Source organism: Camelus bactrianus, chromosome 4 (assembly GCF_048773025.1).
Source record: "Camelus bactrianus isolate YW-2024 breed Bactrian camel chromosome 4, ASM4877302v1, whole genome shotgun sequence".
NCBI lineage: Eukaryota > Metazoa > Chordata > Mammalia > Artiodactyla > Camelidae > Camelus > Camelus bactrianus.
This window is the reverse complement of record NC_133542.1, coordinates 57,720,496-57,739,918: the sequence shown is the minus strand read 5'-3', so window position 1 is coordinate 57,739,918 and position 19,423 is coordinate 57,720,496. Positions and strand designations below refer to the sequence as shown.

The 19,423-nt window shown below is 42.9% G+C and overlaps 1 protein-coding gene across 6 annotated transcripts in view; it reads left to right on the top strand.

The window, feature by feature from the left end:
* The first annotated feature begins 11,505 nt into the window (after positions 1–11,505).
* LPAR1 (lysophosphatidic acid receptor 1) overlaps positions 11,506–19,423 on the top strand; it is a 134,341-nt gene continuing 126,423 nt past the window's right edge. The window contains exons 1-2 of one of the 6 annotated variants that reach the window (XM_010970084.3): positions 13,012–13,988; positions 14,561–14,705. The gene's annotated coding sequence lies outside the window, so the exon portion shown is untranslated. Of the gene's footprint in view, positions 11,864–12,002; positions 12,084–12,157; positions 12,565–12,608; positions 12,985–13,011; positions 13,989–14,560; positions 14,706–19,423 lie in introns of those variants that run through there. The other 5 variants (XM_074361983.1, XM_074361984.1, XM_074361982.1 and 2 more) reach the window with 5 other exon arrangements.

The window sequence follows — 19,423 nt, the reverse complement described above, 5'->3', positions numbered from 1 at the left end:
GTCAGATTATGTCGTCAGGACATTATCTCACTCCGTCTGTGTCTGTCAGTGCTACTTTCCTGAGGGTTGGCTTACTCCTTTGGCAAGTTCTCATTCATGGTGGCCTCCAGCATTTCAGGTTTTAAGTTCCATAGCTCTAATTGTAGCAGGAAAAGAGAATATACTCCTCTCTCCCCAGCTCAAGCAGAAGTACCCAAGATTACACGAGTATCTCTGATGGCATCACTGGCTCTTGTTTGAATTAATCCTTGAGACTGGAATTGAATGTGTTGAATGGTCAGCACCGCAGCACAGGAAAACGCGAAGTCAGCACAAAACAGTAGAAAGGAATATCTGGGTGCTGTGAGCAGAAGGGAGCATGGACGCTGGCCAGCGAAACAGCCACAGTTGTCCACCGCCCATCCATTTGCCTAGGAAGCTGAAAAGTCCAAACTAGTCTTGGGATGACTCTTCAATGCTGTTTAAACTGCTTAGTTTCCCTGAGTCTTCCTCTTGTAGGCATACTCCAAATGCTTGTCATTATCATGCCCCTATGTCCTTTCACCTCGAGGGCAGGCCTGTGCCTTCCTGCAGGGACCTGCCGATCATGAGTTACATTGCAGTAATAGCCATTTTGCAGTTGTAACTCCTCCTAGTTTTCCTTTTACAGCGCACTTCCATTTTCTGTAATGTCCTGCTGTGTTTAATTTCTAATGAAATGAATTACTTAAAAAAAAAAAGGCATGTCCTATTTTAATGTAATGGGAGACACCAAACTAGAGCATCCGTAGCAGGAGTGATTTGTAAAGGATTTCAGGAAAGTAAACCTCCTTTATTTCTTACACAGAATAACAGATCTCTCCAAGATGCAGTATAGACTGGCCCTGTTGGTGGGTGGTTATATACACCCTGGCATATTCTCTTAAGGTTTGGAATAGATAAGACATTTGCCACAATAATATAAAGATCTTGTTTACATTAATGAGGACTTTTAAATAGGGAGCAGGGACTTGAGTTTTACCATTATCCTCTTGGAACAAGTTGGATTAGTTGGAATTTAAACAATGTAATGTAGGGTGAGGTGGTTAAAACCACAGACTCTGAGGGTTTTTTTTTTTTCCCTAGCATTGAAATTCTGTATTTCCCACTCACTGTCTGTTTGACCTTTGGTAAGTTACCTGACTTCTCTGTTCCTTAGTTTCTTCATCTATAAAGTGGAAGTAATAATAAATTGACCTCACAGAGTTGATGTGATGCTCACGTACATTAATATGTATAAAATGTTTAGAACAGTGTAAGAACTGTAAGATTAAAGTAAGAACCATAGAAACACGTAGTAGGAACTTTGTTAGGCATTATTATTTGATTTTTCCTGAATATTCATTTATAAGATTCATGTGAACACAGTGAGAGAAGTATTATTCAGTAGTAAGTTCCTTGAAGAAACAACTAAAGCCCAAAACCTGCATTTTCTTTTTATGAATCCTGCCTGAATTATCCACATCTGAGTAAGAAAGTGGGAATGACATACTAATGGAAAAACAGGCTAATAAGGCTAACCTAGTTTCACATTCAAGGGGTGGAATAATTTATGGGAAAGCTCTCAAGGCTTCTAACTGCTGCAATCAAATCACTGTATGGAGAAAGCTACAAAATCAAATTCCGAACAATGAAAACATCAGTTTCTTAATGGAACAGTTCCAACCATCTGGCATTCATATGCTGTTTGCAGGGCGGTTATTGTGCAGACATAATGACCCAATCCCACCTCTAGGCAAGACGCTTTCATGAAGGAAGTTTACCCTGGCCATTTGTGGCTGGTTAATATTACCAGAAGAGGGTTGGATTTTGGTTTTTTTTTTTTTTTTTTTTTTTTTTTTTGCTGTTCCACTGTTAATGTTTCAAACTTGAACTTTTTTTTTTTTCCCAAGAGAACACACCAAAAAAGGAACTTCTAATATATTTGTAGAGTGCAAAAAAGTGGGTAGGAGATTTCAGCATCTCAGAAATAAATTGTTTCTTGCAGGCAGTTTTTAAAAAAGAGGACCCCTGTTGCATAGGCTGGATATGGTCTTGATAATCAGTTATCTCTTCTAAACAGGCTTTAATTTAATATTGGATAATCCTCTTATGATACTTGAAAAATGGATTTTGAAGAAAACTTGGAACACAGAAAATAATGACATTTCATTTTTCTTTGAGTGAACTGCCAACTTTGTTAGCATATTATCTTTTTCCTTTACTATGGAACTTGACCCTACTGTTGAAGGTTCATTCATTCACTTAAAATTAATTAAACCAACAAGTATTTACTAAGTCTCTACTAAGTGCCAGATACTGAGTTAGGCATACCTACTTAACAGAGTGTAAAAAGATGAGTTTTTAAGAAATGGAAACAGGTGTGTTATGAAAAGTGCAGTGTGATATAAAATGTTAACAGCATGAGAGATTAGAAAAAAGATTAAAAAGACACATGCAAAAAAATTAAAATTCAGTGTTAATAAAATCTACATTGGTGTGATTAGAAAGAAAAAAAATGCTATGAATATGGAATCAATTGTGTGGATTTCACTCTTTATAAGCTCTCCTAGGATGCAGGGCAAAAGATTTTTTTAAAAAAGGTGAAGAGAGAAAAATGACAAGAGAGTAACTGAATGAAAAACAGAGAACAAAGAGCCAGTATATTGATAAGGCTGCTCCTGAAGGTGACAGAACAAATGAAGCAAAGGCAACAATTAACTATAAAGTAGAAGAAAATTTTTCTGAACTTACTCTATAAAGGTTTATGAAACTATTTATATGTACGAAACCAACGCCTTACCACTTGGCCACCGCGCCTGACTATAAAAGTATTTATAAACTTACATAAAGACCTATTTTTGTAAATTTGTAGGGGTTTCTGGGTTGCAACATAGTTCAGTTTTTGTTTTTTGAAGAGAATAGAAAACATTCAAAGTTACACAAAGACTAAATATATACCTCCCATAAAGCCTTGTTGAGAAGTTTAAAGATTAGTCCAAGTGACTGAGTTGTGTACTGAGTTGAGAGTATTTTAAAATTATTATTAAAAGGAAAGAATAAAATAAGTTAGTTAAACATTCAGCACCAGAAACTAAGGAGATTTATGAAACAAAACCAAGGAAGTCGATGTAAAGGATTTAACTATGAACAAAACCATAATGAGATACACGGCAGAAAATGAACAGCATTGATATATACATCCTAGATCTATTTTTTTTTTTTTTGGTAAAGAGTCAAAAAAGACCATTAGCAAAGCAAATCATTAAAAAAAAATCTATAGTACTAGGATAAACAAAGGGGTGAAGACCGTAACAATTCCAGCTCAGTTTGAAAATCTCAACAAAAAGACTATTAGATGATGATTATTTAATGATAAATAGAAATATAGCTTAAATAGGACAGAAACTGTGGAAGGTACTCGGGCGGGTTGGGTGCTCTGCAGGTGCTGAGGCTGAGGTAGGAGAGCAAAGAAAGGGTTTATCAGGGAGTAACATCTATGAAAGGAAAAGAGACAAAGCATCACGCAAAGGTCTCTGATCCAGCGCATGTAGTCCAGCCTGAAAGACAGTTTCCTTCCTTGCGCAGTACTGTCTCCAAGTTGGTGCTTCAGCTCTGTACTCAGTAGGACATTGCATCCCTCCACAGGAAGCTTCTGGATGGGGCAGTGCGTGATAAGACCACATGATTCATTTTCACACCTTCTTCGCTGTTAACTAAATGCTGTGGTTAAACGTTGGGTGGGATTCCATGCCCGTGGATCAGGCATTCTGTAGGTCCTGGACAGTGATGCTGGCCGAGGCCTGGAGGGCAGAAGAGGCAATGCCATATCCAGAACAGGTGTCTATTCCTGTGGAAATGAACCCCAAGCCCTCCTAGGATGGAAGAGGCCCAACCTAGCTAACCTGCCACCACGTTGCCAGTGGGTCTCCATAAGAAATAGTCCATGCTAGGTGCTCGGAGTTAGTCCATGCTTATGCCCATACTTGGGGCTTTGAACTGGTCTCTGTTGCTAGCAGTTTGGCCATTCAGAAGCAGCAGCAGAGGGATCAGCTTTAGTAAGTGGGAGTCATACTGTTGGACCCATGCATGGCCTCCCTCTCTGACCTGGTGGCCACTTCACTCACGTGCCCATTGCGCTGCTAGCAAAGGCTGGATCAGCATTCCTACTTGTGGAGATGAGCAGGAATTCTGCCTCCCCCCTCTCCTACTACAACTGGAAGAATTCTGGAAGGGGGAGGATCATGTTCGTTCAAGTTCATCTTGGAATAGATTATAACACTCAAGTGTAATTTACACCTGCCAAAATCCATCCCTAATGGATCAGATCCACGCCCTCTGAGTCTAAATTTCTACAAGTCGGTTCAAATCTCTCTCTGGGAAAAAGTCTAGTTATTGTTACTGCTGTTACTCTTTTACAAAAATCTTGAAGTCCCAGAAATGGGTTCTAGACAACTTTTCACATACTTTTTCGAGATATTTTCTTAGGAATTAGAGATAAATTAATCTTATCAGCAAATTCTATCAAGGCTCAATTTGCTGTCATTCCTTCCTTCGGATCCTACTCCATCTTCCCAGGGGTTTTAAAGTATCCCGTGTTACTGTTTCAAACCTCTTGTAGTCCCTTTGTGCTCTGCAAATCAGCAGTGACCTCTGCAAGGCCACCTCTTGTCCGTGTAACACTCCTCCCAAGGTTGTGACCATACTTTATATGAAATTAGTTCCTATTCCAGGGTTTGCAGTCTTTCCAGGGTGCAGATACGAGGTGGGGTCAATGGGTCTTAGCAATCATGGGTAAAAACTCCACACTTAGTGGGAGTTACGGGTTAAATTGGGTCTCTCCAAACCTTGTATTTGGAAGAACTAGTCCTCAGCATCTCAGAATGTGACTGTATTTGTAGGTAGGGCCTTTAAAGAGGAATTTAGGTAAAACGAGGTCATATGGGTGGGCCCTAGTCCAGGAGGACTGCCGTTATAAGAAGCGATGAGGACACAGACACACACAGACTGAGGGGAGACCAAGTGAAGACGTGGGGAGCAAACCTCCGTCCGCAGGCCTGGGACAGAGCCCTCAGAAGAAAGAACCCTTGACCTTGGACTTCTAGCCTCTAGATCAGGGGGAAAATAAATTTCTGTTGTGTAAACTACCCAGTCTACAGTGCTTTGTCATGGTAGCCCTACCAAACTAATACAGTGGGTATAAATCTCAACAGTCAATAAACTTAGGTATTCAAGAAGCATTTTTCTGTATTTCAGGTTAAGTTCTTACTCTGAATCTCCCGTTCCTCCTGGTTGGTGGGAAAATATGAGCTCAGTTCTTTTGAAGTTTTCTTCCATTCTCAGGGAATTATAGTAACACACTCCTATCCAGATCAGTTACCATTCCAGAGTTTTATACAGTGGCCGCATGTTGGAGGGGCCTCTAGCATCGGACCCCAGGGGTTGCCTCTTAGAATTCCTTTGTCCAGGTCCACTGCTGATAACGCTACCCGTGAGGCATGAGCGTCTATTACTAAGCTGATCCAGGTTCCATCTACCTAAGCACACCTTGCAGTCTTCTCTTCCGAAGGGGCTTGCCGTCTCCCTGACAGCATCTCTGGGAAGCAGGACAGAGGTGCCCCTGTTCTCTCAGGATACACAGACCTCTCTCTGTCGTTCTCACACTCCAAGAGGATTGTTTTTCTTCAAGTCTGCACTGTTTATGTGTAAATCCCCTTCTCCTAAGAGCGTATGCTTTCCATAAAGGTTTCTGGCTCTTCTGTTTTCTGTTTTGCCACACGCTTTCCAGAGCAATGAGCACAGAACATGTGGCTATTCAACAATGAGAGAAGGGAGAAGAAAACCCGGGAATAAAAATCTCAAAATACAGTTTTGTCATATAAGATTACATCCCGCTAAAGACAAAAGAAACTTATACTATTAGTTATAGAAATATGTTTTATGGTTATATACAATTAGGATACTAGCCATGGAAAATCATGGGCTTTTTACATAGGAATAATTTACTGACTTGCTTGTTATAAAGTTAATTTTTCTTGTGGCGTGTGTATAGTGTGTCTTGGTTTTACACAGGAGTACAGTCATTCTCTGCTCTTAGGTTTTGTTGTCTTTATATATGTTTAATCACAATAGTAACCCCCAGAGGATGTAATGGCTGAACGTTATTCCGTAATTGTTTTAGAAATATCATTGTATGGATAGATCTAAATAATTACACTCATGTTTAAAAATATATTATGCAGCTGTAATTTACAAATAATAAATCACACAATCTTAAATGTTCAGTTCAGTGATTTTGGACAATTATATACACCCATGTTACCACCACACCAAGCGACATACAGCACATTGCTCTCACCCCCAGGAAGTTCCTTTGTTTGCCTTTTCTGTCAGTCCCCACTCCCTAGGTAATCATTGCTCTTTTTCCTTTTTTCAGAAATTATTATTATTTTTTTAAGTGGAGGTACTGAGGATTGAACCCAGGACTTCACGTATGATAAGCATACACTCTACCACTGAGCCATACCCCTCCCTGACTAGTTGTTCTGTCCCTAACATCACAGATAAGCTTTGTCTGTTCAGGAACTTCATAGAAATGAAATCATACAGGACGCACTGTTGGGTCTGTCTTCTTTTGTTCGGCCTGCTTTTGAGATCCGTCCATATTGCTGCGTGTATCAGGAGTTCGTTCCTAACACTGCTGACTAGTCTGCCACTTATGTCCAGTATTTTTTTTTAACCTGTGGAATTCACTCTGCCTCTGCTTTGGGCAGAGCCAGTGTTATCGGAGAAATGAGAAGGGTTTTCATTTATGTATGGCTGTTTCTGAACTTGCTGTTCTCTCATGAGGTTATTTACCAACCACTGCGGCAATCCTCCGTTGTTTCAGTTGGTGAAGCTTTAGGATATTTCGGTATCTTGGAGGGACAGTCTCCCCTCCTTGCCCGTCCTCAGAATTGTCGTAGTTTTTCTGGGCCTCTTCCATGTCTACGTGAACCGTAGACTCACTCTGTTAAGGTCTGTCGATGAGAAGCCTTGTTACAACTTGGAGTGGATTGCAGTCTGCTTACTGGAGTCTTCTCATCCATAACCTTGATATTATCTATCCATTTACTGAGGCCTTCTTGTGTATTTCAGTAGAGTTTTAAACATTTTCTCCATACGGATTCTATACCTTTTTATTAATTTTTATTCAAGTTGTAACGAAGATCTGTTGTTATTCTAAGTGAGACCCTTAAACGTCTCATTTTCTAATGGGCTGTGGCTTCTTTGTACATTGATCTTTTATTTAGCAATGTTGCTAAACTCTCCTCTCTGCTCTAATACTTTATTATACTTGCTCGAATTTCTCAGTAGACAATTGTATCATTTACAAGTCATATTTTCCTTGTTTCCCAACCCTTATGTCTTCAAATTTCTTTGTGTGTATGAGTGTATTATCTTGGCAAGGTGCTCTAGTACAATGTGGAGGAGAAATGGTAAAGCGATCCATGTCTTGTTTCTAACTTTAAAAGGAAAATATTTAATGAATTAATATTAAAAATAATGCTTCTTGAATTAGGTTGTTGGTAGCAACTATTATCATGTTCAGGAAATTCCTCCCTTTTCTAGTGTGTTAAGATTTAAAAAATAAGAGTGGCAAATTACTCTGTTTTCTAATATTAAGCCATCCTTACATGATGGTATCAACCTGATATGCTTCTGATGTATTTTTTAAAACACATTGCTGAACTTGGTTTAATAATATTACATGTTAAGAATAAAATTTTTTATTCCTTTTGAGATTGGCTTATAATTTTCCTTTCTATGTTTTTCTCTGATTTTGGCATCAAGGGTTTATTAGCTCATATAATAATTAAGGTGCTTTCCTTCTTTTTTTAGTCTTTGAAATCATTTGAATAGAGATTATCTGTCTAATAGAGATTTGGTAAATCTTTCCTACCAAATTTTTTGACTCTTTTTGTTGTAGATTTGGAAATATGAGTTCAGTTTATTTAATGGTCATAAATGTATTCATACTTTTAATTTGCTTGAATCAATAATTTTTGTAATTTACATCTTATTAAAAAGTATCTATTTTAGCTAAGTTTTAAAAATATTCACAGTATTCTCTTAGTATTAGAAAAAACTCTCAACTGTTACTATAATATCATTCATAGTCTTGTTTCTCTTCTCTTTTCCTCCACTATCAGTCTCACTAGAAAGTTACCGATTTTATTATTGTTTTATTGAACTAGCTTTTTGTTTTGTGATCCAGTCTATGATTTCTTGATACTTAGGTCTATTTTTAGCTCTAAAGTTATACATAGAACACACATATATGTGTTCTTCATTTTCTTCCTCCCTCCTGTGTTTTAGATCAAAGCATTTTTGAGTGAGGGAGACTACAGGAAAAGGATTTGCTAGCCCTGGATCTATTTCAGACATTACCCAGATTATTTATGCTGAAATACGTGATAAGAAAAAGGTGAGCAGTGGGAGTAGGAAGGAATAGACTGGGAGTTCAAGATTTGCAAATATTAACTACTATATATAAAATAGATAAAAAACAGATTTCTTCTGTATAGCATGGGGAACTATATTCAATATCTTGTAGTAACCTATAATGAAGAAGAATATGAAAACGAATATATGTGTGTGTATGTATGACTGAAACAGTATGCTGGACACCACAAATTGACACATTGTAACTGACTATACTTCAATAAAAAAAAGAAAAAGGTGAGCAGAGAGTCCCTCTATTTATAGGGTTGTCATTTCATTACAGTCTAATACAAGGCTTCTGCACACACAATTCCACCTTCTATTCTCCATTCCTAGGGTCCTCTTATGTCATTCCTACCCTGAAGAGTGGTTTTATTTTATTTCATTTTATTTTTAACTAAATTGAGCTGCCTCGCCCACCTCTGCCACTGGCCTTTTAAAATAGAAAAGGTTTCCTAAGGAGAATGATCTCTTTCTAGTCAAGGGGAAAAACACCAGAGAGTCATAAATACCCCATTTTAAGAAGGAAGAAACTTCTGCCCAAGAGGCACCTGAAAAACTTTCCCAAGCGGCTGAATTCTCTCAGGGTATTGTTTCACCAGAATCTATTCTCTGCATCAGTCTCTACCTTAACAGACTGGAGGGAAGGTTTCCAGCAGATCTCTTTGCTGATAGTTTTGATTACTCTGTAGTAGAAAATTTCAAAGGCTTTCTGCCAGGTGGAAGGGAACATGGGAGGCAGAGAGAACCGGCATGACCAGCAAACTGTCTGAATAGAGCCAAAAGTAATGACAGCCAAGTTTTCAATCCTACATGCTTTGCAAATTACAGACCTTGGACCACTAGATAACGTCAATAATCCAACAAAGTCTACAGTTATCCTTTATGATATTAATGTAAACTCTGCTTCAAATATTCCTTATTCAGATTCTCTTCGTTTTACTGAAAATATTTTTTCTCATGTTTGACAGCACCAGCTGTCTTTGGGTCTTTGGCTCTGCTGAAGTCATTTGAAGAAACAGATCTAGAGAAACATTGCTTGGCGGAGGATAAGAGAGAAAGGTTAGGCAGAAAGCATGAGGATGCCTAACCAAGAAAGGGAATAATTTGAATGGCAAGAGGGTCACAGACAGATAAAAACATTAAAGAAAGTATATCCAGGTATTCTTCTTCACCTCTGTTGAAACAACATCATCTACTTTTGTGTTTGAAGAAGCCTGTTCAAATGTATTATCTTACTGTGATAAAGACAACTTGCAACCCAGTAAAATAGACTGTATTTGTATTATCCCATTTTACAGATGAGAAAGCTGGCTCGTTAGGAACACAAAACTAGCTTGGATGGATTCATCTCTGTGCTGAACTGGATTCTGTACTGGATTTCATTTTCTCTCTCCTTTTACCTACAGTTGATTTTAAAGTTATTCAACTAAAACTGGCTGCAAAGCTATCTCATTCAGACAGGTCCACACATGTCAGGGAGACTGGCCTGTTCAGCTGACCCTGTACTTTGTTCTCTAGTTCATTTTAGGCCACGGTGGGCCAAATAAAGAGGAAATAAAGTGTGTTAAAGCAAATAACTTGGAACTCATGAGGACACATCTTGTGTGGGCAGAACTCCTCATTCGATGTTAGAAAGGACCACAGAGTAGTTAAGGTGCTTAATATATGGTCAAAGCAGAAGCAGCCATATTCCTTAAGATGTTAAGAGATGAAATGAGCATATTGGAAAATATTCAAGCTGAATGGCAGGCAAGACACTCATCTGCACTTTACCTTTGATTTCTGAGGAATGGCTAAACATTGAAGTAATTAATTTATAAATTAATTAAATAATTATTTGATATGATTTATTGCTGTAATTAATGTAATAGTGATTATTTTTAAATAAAAATTTAAAGTATTCTTTTTACTAGATATTGAAGTTTTAGTATTGAGAAGCTCAACAGTAAATAAAAAGACTGTGTGGTAGGAAGACGCGAAAATTAGCTAAGTGATTTTCCTGAGTTGGGTAGAGCTGTGGTTGAGAAGGAAAGCCCCTTTCAGTACATTCTTCTTTTCTTATCAATACATACTTTTTATTATACTTGGATTTTATGGTAAGCATTTTCCTATTCGTCCTGATATATTTTTTAGAGTTTAAGATCAACTCTTATTATGTGTGTGGTAAGTTTTTATATCTATTTCTGCATGCTGAACGCGAACATATTAGTACTGTGCATGTATTGAAATGTCTATTTTTCACATTTTCATGGACTGTTGTAAAGTAAATGATAAACTGGTAGGACAGGAGAGAAAGCAGAGTTGTTTAAAGTTGATTTTTTAAACGAAGGGGATCTGATAGATTGTTTGAAAAAGGAAACAGCTTCTGACGGTAATTGATGGGCAACCGGGGCGTGAACTCGAGCATCCTGTGAAAACCACAAGACGAACTCAGTCAAGGTACTACGCAGTCACTGGCGGGAGACGGTCAAGTTCTTACCGAAGCCAACTTCACTGGAAGCTTAAGAAGTTTCTATTCCCTCCCCTCCCTCTGCGGTTTCCAGTGACCTCTCCTTTCTGCGAAGCCCAAGGTTACCGAGTGACCGCGACCAACGCAGTCCCCTCTTGCTGTTCTGCGTTTCTTTCTTAAATGTTCTTCCACCAGTCCTGCCGAGTCCTCTGTCATGGGCCCCACGTGCCGTTTCAGATGAGAGTTTACTCAGGTTTTACTCCCAAGCAGCTACTTTTGTTGTGTTGCGGCTTTAGCAGTGGAGCGAAAGGCAGAGAACTGCCAACACTCCGGGAAGCCAAGGGTGGGAGGTGGGAGGTGGGTGGTGGGTGGTGGGTGGCGCGGCTGGAGAGACCCGGGACTGACTGGGTGTTGTTCCAGAACCTGGGCGAATCTCCTCTGTGGCCGCCACTTTACTGAGAACGATCCCCAGGCCTTAGTCCGGCGCCGCGCCCGCCCACACCTCCAGGTGCGCCTTCCCCGCCCTTAATTACTCTTTTAAAATTGATAGTTGGCACTTGCAAAGTGACACGGGGAAAGCGGAAGAGAAATTTATGATCATGGATATGGAGAACTAGGGGAGCACAGTCACGGTTGCTTTGGTCCGCAGACCCAGTCGATCGAAAATTCAGAAATAAAAACGTGAGCACCTTTCCCGCAGCTAAATTGACTCTGCGTTCTTTGCAGCCTCGACTTAAAGGCTGCGCTAGGAGAAATTCTGTGGCTCCTGGAAAGTTTGGAAACTGAACTAGGAGAGAAGCCAGACGTCAGGGGTTTTGCGGGTCCCGCGATGTTTTCCAGAGCTTTTCAAGTGGAAAGAGAAGAGCGACAAAATGAAAATGCAACGTGTGCGGGAGGCCACCCGAGTCCCGCAAATTGTCCCGCGCAGAGGTGAGCGCGGGAGCGGGTGGGGGTTGGGATTCGGAGCTGGCGGCCGCCGGTCTCCCGCCGCGGGTGGGTCGGATCGGGGTGGGGTGTGGGGGGGTGGGAAGATAATGAATGGGAGGCTTGGGCTACCCCTGCCCCCGCCCTGCAGCGAGGGCGGAGAGTCCCGCCACTGAACCCGGGAGGAGGAGCGCGGAGGGTAGGGGCTCGGGGGGCGTCGCACCAGGTAAGGAAATGAGCGAGGAGGAGGGAGTCGGGGGGGTGCGGGAGTTGCTGACTTGTGCTACGTGGAGCCAGCGGAAAAGAAAGAAGGCGGAGGAAGGAGGGGGCTGGCGTCCGCGCTGCTCCCGCGGCCCTCCCTCGGCGCCCCCTCCCCCGCCGCCCCTGCCAGCGCGCCAAAGCCCGGGCAGTCGGGGCCGAGCGGCGGCTGACGCTCCCCTAGCCGCGACGCCCCTGTCCCCCACGGAGCCCGCTCGGTTCTCGGGCGGCTTGGGCCTCGGCGCCGCCGAGCCTTCCCGGCCTCCCGGCCGCGCGCGGGACCCCGGCGGGGTGGGCGCAGGGGGCGGCCCCGCTCCGGGCGACGGCCGAGGGGCGGGCGGAGGGCTGGGCTCGGCTGGCCGCGGGGCGGGGGCTGCGGGGATTGACCGCGCAGCCCGAGGCCATCCCGGGGGCGGCGGGAGCCGGACGCGCCGTGGCGGCGGGCTCAGGTAAAGCGGTGGGCGCCGCGCGGGGTGGCGCGGGGGGACGGTGCCCCCTGGGCGCCGAGCCAGCGGCCGCCAGGTCCCCTCCTCCGCCAAACGGGGCGCTGGGATCTCGCAGTCCCGCGGCTGACGGGCTTTGTGGCTGTGCGTGCAAGTGCGAGAGCGAGTGTGTGTGTGTGTGTGTGTGTGTGTGTGTGTGTACGCGCGCGCGCCTGTGCCGGGTGTGGGTGGGTGTGCGTGCCCGCGGGCCGGCCTGCAGGAGGCGAGGCGCTCCTGACCGTCCCAACCAACCAGTTGACCGAGCCCCGGGAGGGAAGTTGCCGCAGCCGCTCGGGCCGCCGGCCCTCCCGTCCCCTGGCCAGGTCAGCGTGCCCCGGGGCCCATGCTATGCGCAGTGTCTGCGGCCGGGACCCACCCAAGTGACACGTAGGTGGTCTCTGGTTACCTGGGTCTGGGTGGGAGCTCCAGGAGAAGGCAGGCGGGAGGCGCTCGAAATTTCCCCCAAGCCTCGTCCGGACCCCGCACCCCGCGCCCCGCAGCGCCAGCTCCCGCCCCACTTGCTTCTCACGGACCACGCAGCCGTCTCTCCCAGGCCGAGGACTTTAAACCTAAGTTTCCGTCCAGCCGCCTAGCAAACACGTTTAGCAAGTAACTGGGGAATCTAAGGCAAGGGAGGGACCTGACTTGGAGTTGGTTTTAAAATCGACAGGCTTGTGTGTGTGTGTGTGTGTGTGTGTGTGTGTGTTTGTGTAGGACTAGTTTGTTGTGAATGGATTTACAGTTTATTCTTGTTTTTCTTTGCTGCCGTATGGACTGATGTTAAGAATGACGCGCTCCGTACTTGTTGCTGCCTTCAGGCTGGGGCCTGAGATTGCTGCTCTCTGCTGCTACTTCTTTTCTTTTTTGTTGAAATCTATGGAGTTTTCATAAATGTGAGTTTCCGTTGCGCTTGCTTGTTAAAGTTTCACTGAAGTTTCACTGTGAATGCATTGTTTCCCACTGGAACAGATACATACTTCCAAACATGAATCTTGAAAACATGTAACTGCATTTATTAGAGCAAAATCCTCTATACCTTCAGGCTTTAACAGTCCGTGTTTTTCCACCTATTTGCCTGTGTCGTTTGCCCAGCAGAAGCGTGTCTGGGAAGCGGAAGGTCTGTGATTCAAAGCTGGCAATTCCGCTTAAAGGGAGAATGGGCTGGAGAAACTTAAGTTCGTTCTCTTAAGAAGCTACTCCCTTGTCAAATCGGGTGGTAAGCCCCGAGAAAAAAGGGTGTGTACTGGAGTTACGGCTATTTGGACCGAACTAAATTGCCTTAACACATACGCATAATGCCATCCGGTTGTTTCTGCTCCTGATTTTCCAGTTCTGGGGAGGACAGAGCATATTTGCCCCAAATGCAAAATTGGGCATTAACGATCAGCATTGTAAGTATATGAAAGCTGTGTTTCTCTTGATACCATTTAATTTGAGGATAAAGAAGCCAAGAAGCAAGAGAAAGCGTGCGGCGGGAAGGCAGGGGCTGAGGGGCCAGGCGGGAGGCTAGGTTGTCATAATCCGAGCCCACACGCACACCACGTCCCCTAGCGGTGCGACCTTAGCCAGTCAGGTCAGCTGGTCCTCCTTCTGTGTCCTCATCTGGAAAATGGAGGGCTTGGATGATCTTTGCTGTTCCTTCCAGCTCCCTAGATAACTAGAAACTGGTGGGTAGTTATCCCGTGTTAGAGCAGTTAGAAGAGAGTAAAGGGAAGTGTGAACGGATTAGTCCAGTAGGGAAGAGGGAGGCCAAGAGGGCTGAGAAGGTGGAAGAAAATCAGCAGTGGGAGATGCCTGGAGGGGGAAGACCCTTGAGCTGGGAGTTGATTTTCCCGTTTTTTTGTTTTGTTTTGTTGTGTTTTGTTTCCACCTCCACCAGAGCATCAATAATGACCACCCCACCCCTCCACCATTCTTCCATTACCTTTATTATTTAAAGTGTGTGAGCCTACTTAACTTTCAGATGGATGTGGAGTCTGCAGTCTGACCTGAGCAGCTTCCCACTTGCGTCGCTGTCTCTCAGGAGATGAGCGGCTGCTCCGTGCGGTGGGCACTCCGCCATCTCAGTATCCCTGCCTGTGATGGACAGAGAGGTCAGAGATGGGAATGTAAGTGGCAGCCCTTTCAACACCTGCAGTTTGAAATGTCTGTTTTTATTTGATGCTAGTGTTTTTTCAGAAAGTAATTTGATTTAAAAAAATTATATTACCATAGGCTTTTCAAAGTTTTACTGAATCTATTCCGTTAGGCAGACTGGAAAGTTCCAAGAAAGTAAAACTCACACTTGACCAGTTTTTTTTGTTTTTTTTTTTTGATACATAATGACATTCAGTCTGAAGTTCATGATTTTTAGGGACAAGAATCTTACTTTAAATGCTTAGTAAGGACAGTTGCCTTCTGGGCGGAATACACTGTATCATTTTTCACTGGGAGGCTCCAAGTGTTCAGCAAATAAGAAGACTTGAAATTTAGTTTGAGGTCAGGATTTTAGTATCTGCTTGGTGTGATGTCTGTCTTCTTATTCTTTAATTTTTGGGGTACCTATATGCATAGACACTTGAGGAACATGATTTATTTTCAAAGTGAAGTGTGAGGTAATAAAACTTGGTTTAAAATCTGAACGTTTGCTCTGGCCTTGTTAACTCAGCATCTTATTTCGTTTCTAAGTTTTACATATCATGTCCCTCCCCCCCCAATCCCTAGAGTGTTGTAACTTAACTGTCTCATGGAGAACTGTTACAGATACCTTAGAAAGTTGGGAGAAAAGGAGGCAATTTTAATTGAATAAGCAATTACCGAACTCCTTCAACAGTAGTAGATACAAGGATGAGAAAAAGGAGGTTCTAGAAAGAGCTGTACTTCAGAGGGAAAAGATGCAGCTAACTTCAATATATAGCAGCTGGCTTGCATAAGTAGGTGGCAGCTGTGGAATCCATGAACCTTGGCATGCCCGGGAATGGAAAATTAAATTCTGGCTCTGGGGAAGACTTCACAGAAGGGACCTGAAGGATGAAAGTGATGTGTCTCTTAAGAGCTGAATGGTGGGGAGTGAACATGTGGTTGGAGTCCGGGGTAATGGAGGCTGGAAAGATACAAGTTGGTAAATTATGGGGCCCTTGGATGTTATTTTAAGGAATCGTGCTACACAGAGTTGGAGTCCGGGAAGTGTGATTTAACCCCATGATACAGGGAGACACTGAGTCACAGATGTTGGGTATAGCGAGGGCCGAGATGCTTGAGAGGTGACCGGGCTCTTCTTCCAGGAATTTTAGGACACTGCTGCCAGCTTATCCAGATTACACAAAGGGTATAAAGAATATGCAGTTTCTTCCCTCAGAAGAAATTCCCCAAATGGATAGTGGTCCTTTGAGAAATTTAGTGGAAATTAATGATATTATTGTGGTACATCTGGACCCTGTGAGGCCCTTAAAGGGTATATGGGGTAAAATTGCTCTCCAGGCACAGAGCTGACTGACCAAGAAAGCATTTTGTTTTGTTTTTGTTTAGGGAAGGGCCTGCTTGTTAATGCTAATTTAAACACGACTCTAATGGCAACCAATGTTCTTGACCTTGTTTGTGCTTTACGTAGTTTTTAACCACAGTGGCTGAATATTTGTAGCACAGAAGAGAATTATTATTAGTTTAGAAATGGGATTAATGTCCTTGTAAAGGGTAGAGGGGAGGAGGTTGTGTGAGGGGGTAGCACCCTTGGTGTTGCAGTGGGAGCTGACCCCACTCTGGAGGTTTTTTTTTTTTATTAAGTTTCCAATAGCAGCAGCTTGCTTAGTGCTGTAGACCAAAGCTTCTTTAAGAACCTTCCTTCTGATCATCTGCCTTTTTAATTTCCATTCCCCTAAATCTCTACAGCTCAGGTATATGGCTCGTTATCTCTCAGACAGGAAGAACCTCTGTGGACTCCTTTTGGGAGTGACTTTCAGCAGCCTTGTAGGCTTCCTCTCACACCCTAGTACTCGGGGCTCACAGGGGGGCATGGGTGGCTTTTCAGCTGCACGTCAAAGGTGGAGCTGATTTGAGTTAAGTCTTCTAATTACCCTTGAATCTGGAGGTGCTGGGCTAACCAGCAGACAGGTGATTAAAGGAGTTAGGTCAGCTGCTTTTTACTATCTGCTGAATGCAGTTTAAATGACCAATCCTCCCAGCAATTTGTTTTATCTTCTGCAAGGGAACTTGGGGTTGGCATGTTTAATCAATTAATTAAATTTGTTAAGTTGAAGGAAACTAAAGTTATTTGGTTTTTGGTGGGAGAAAGGGAGGAGGGCTGGTGGTGGTGATTTTATTTAAATTCCCTGCTTTGGTTTTGGTTTTTTGTTTTTTTTTTCCCCAGCAGGTTAGTATGATTTCAAGGTAATGTTGTTACTGACTTATGGCGGTCGGGGAAAAGAAAACTGTCTTAATACTTTGATGTTGGTGGCTCATGTTAGCTGATCAATGCTGTAGAAACTTTAACCTTGAAGTTCATGTAAAATTCAAATTTGGAAATAAGACGACTGTTTTACTGCATGCATGGATTTAGGTTATAATTTATTTTATTTTTGTTGTACTGTTTTAAAAAAGTGATATAATGATAGGGCAGACTTTTTAGTCCAGTGCCAAAACAGATGCATAGAAGCCTGAATGAGTTAGATCAAGGTGTTAATTTATTTTAATTTTATAGTACTGTTTTAAAAAAAGAGTGACATAATGATGCAGCAGGCTCTTAACTTTAGTCCAGTGCTAAAACAAATGCATGTAACCCAAACGAGGTAGATCAGGTTGTGTTTGCTTTATTGAATATGGAGATAAAGGAAAATGATTTGATTTCATTTAAGTCCAGTATACTCCATTTTTTCTCTGTGTTTATGTGGTTCTCCTTGAGCAATCCCTAAGCTGCCTTCATCCTGAGATTCTACCCTAACAGAAGGATATTTCCAGCTCTTTGGAAGGAAGAATGATTCAGGGGCAGAGGAACAAGTTCTGTTCTATTAGCAGTACCGAACTGACTGCCTGCCGAAAGCCAGGCATTGTCCTGGTACTAGACAGAGGCAGGGAGTGGGGATGAGGCAGGATTCCTACCCTCCAGGAGGAGCCGAGCCTACAGACATATTAATGGGTGATTGCAAAGCAGTGTAACAAGTGTGATGAGTGAGATAAGCTCCGGGTACTATGGGAGCACCAGGCAGGGGCACCTGACCCTCTGGGGCTTGGGGGTGGCGGTGGGGGGAAGGCTCCTGGAAGATCAGGATCTGGGAGGAACCTAGGAGATAAACCAACAGCAGAAAAAAGAGACCAAGACAGAGGGAATCAAGAGCCTTTTTATTTCCAGCTCTTCTGTTGCTGGATAAACCAGAGTTCCACTCTGCTTATATCGGTAAAACAGGAGTAAGCCCGGATGGATGTCACCTGGCTGCTAATTCCAGTTTTCATTTACTTGTTCCTTAATGTGTTATTTGTTAATTTATTTCACACGGAGTGGGTATCTTTTGCACATCGACTGTGTACTAGGGACCGGTAGGAAACAAGACGTGGGCGGTCCCTTCCCTCAGGGAGCTTGCGCTCTATCTGGTTATGTTAACGGCTGAAGTTCTTTTGAAATGTCTTCAAATACAGAGCATGTTTGTTTAGCTATTCTTCAACTTGAGGAATGTTTTCTTCTAACCAGTTCCAGGGCTTCCAGGTCAGGTAGCTTTTTGTAACAAGAGGAGAAGGAGACAGACAGATGTGGGTATTCCCATCTTTGTTCTGTAAATTTGCAGTGTTTTGCCCAGATTTACCTCGTAGTCACTAAGTCCAGAGACAGGCATAGCTGTGTCTTATCTGTAACCCTGGTTTGCTTCCTTCTCATTCTGGATATTCTTAATTTTGACTCTGCCTGTGTTTGATTTTATATTCAGCTTCTGATTTGCTTCCTAGAATAATCCAAATCTAGCCTTGGTAGGAAGGCAGACGTATTCTGAGGTCACGCTATCATGGTGAACCCTGCTTGTTAATGCATTTTGCTTACCTTGTTTAAGTCACTCAGGGGTATGAACACAGGAGAAAGTATTCTAACCAGAAGAAGGTAGCTGCATTCATTTATAAAAAGAGGTTTTCTAATGCTTCAAACGATATAGATGTGTCTAAAGGAAACATAATAATGTCCCTGTACTCTTTCCACCTTACCCAGCTGATGTGACCAACTCCCCTGTCATCAGTTTGTTACATGGCCTCCCGTACTTGTATCTTTGCTTATACAAACCACAGAAATGTTTGTGTGCATATATATTTATGTGTGTGAGATGCATGTGTCTGTGCGTGCACACACTTCCTCCTGCCTGTGTTCATTTTAGAGAGGCTGTTATTAAGGCTGCGATCTCAGGTCAGAAGTTTGAAATCCAGAGAGCCTGCGTGAGTCTTCTTTGATTGGTGCAGCATAATGTTACTTTGATTAATAGTTCTTGTCACCGAGATGTGAAGGTCTGGCTGTTATGAATGGAAAGCAAGCAGACTATTTCCAGCTGTGTGACAATCAAGACAAGTATCATTGCCAATAATGTTAATTCCGCAAGGACTCTGCTTCATCCGGGTCTCAGGCCTGGGGAGGTGGGGCATTTAGGAGCACGTGTTTGACAGGCATCTGAGCGTCTTTTGTGGGCTGGAAAACAAGGGAACTGTGGAAGGCCTATCAGCCACTTCCGGACAGAGCAGATGGGGGAGATTCTCATTGTAGTCAGGTTTCCTTGCCCCCTTAGATGTCCGCAATCAGCAGATGATAAGGATGGAGAGTTCCTGCTAAGGGAGTGACACAGCTGAAACAGAATTGCCTTTTGTCAAGGGGCTGTTTGCCATC